Below are 1,280 nucleotides of genomic sequence, written 5' to 3'. Positions count from 1 at the left end.
AAAGAAAATGAAGCCTATTTTTAGGATAGTATCGATTTTTTGCATTATTTCATGACAATTAAATACATTTATTTCCCAAATTCTAAAAAAACTGCAATGCAAAAAAAAATCTGTGATGTGAAAATAAAAATTACGTTATAGACATCCTGTATTTTTGACATCATGCTAAAACTTGAGTGAAATTCATATGATTTTGGACTTGATGCCTCATGTTTCCTGTATTATTATTTGTACCCAATTAGCATAAACTATTATTCATTGTTTATAAAAAGTATTTTTTTTTTCAGATAGGAATATTTGTGTGCTGCCATACATTTTATAAATGATTACATTCAGTTGTTTTATTACTACATCAATACAGACAATAAAACAAGAGGGGGGAAATACAATTAATATATTCTCTGAGTTTATGAGACAAAAGTTATAAAAGTATTTATGAGGAGTACTGTAGGAAAATATATTACTTGTGTCTCTGAAGCATTAATATTACAATTACTTTTATATTCACTTTGGCAAATGCTTGTGTGTTTTTTTTTTTATGTTAAAGTTGAGGGTTTCTGAATCGCCACTGATTGATTGGAATAAGTTCATGTGATGACATCACTTCCTGTCTAGAATGTTACAAGATTTGAAGAGCACCAACTGTGTACATTAGAGAGCGATGTTTGAGACTCATAATTTACTTCATTTACTGCATTGTTCTTGATTCTGTAAACACCTGCTGGTTTCTAAAGATTAGTTTCTTTTTATTATTATTATTTGTTTTTGCCTATAACTATTTATTTAAATGAAATGAACTGTGAGGAGGTTTTTAAATATATGCTGGTCCTCTGGCAATGAACGAAGCTTCAATATATCTGTAGATGTGGAATAATGTTTCTGTCACAGAATAAAAAATTATGTAATTGTGACTTTTTTTATTTCACGTCTCCAACTTTTTTCTCACAATTCAGAGTTTATATTTTGTAGTTCTGAAATCAGTCAGAATTATGAGACATAAACACACAATGAGAAAAAAGTCAGAATTATCAGAAAATTAAAATTATCAGACAGATGTCAGAATGAGATGTAAACACAATTACAGGAAAAAAGTCAGAACTATGAGATAAACTCAACTCACAATAACTATACAGGAAAAAGTCATAATAATGAGATATGAACACAATTACAGGGAAAAATCTGAATTATGAGATAAACTCAATATTATGAGACAAAAGGCTGAATTTTCAGGTGTAAACTCAGAATTACTGGGGGAAAATAATAATAATGAGATATAAACA

The sequence above is a fragment of the Carassius auratus genome, chromosome 18 (genome assembly GCF_003368295.1).
Source record: "Carassius auratus strain Wakin chromosome 18, ASM336829v1, whole genome shotgun sequence".
Lineage (NCBI taxonomy): Eukaryota > Metazoa > Chordata > Actinopteri > Cypriniformes > Cyprinidae > Carassius > Carassius auratus.
This window is presented reverse-complemented; position numbering follows the sequence as displayed.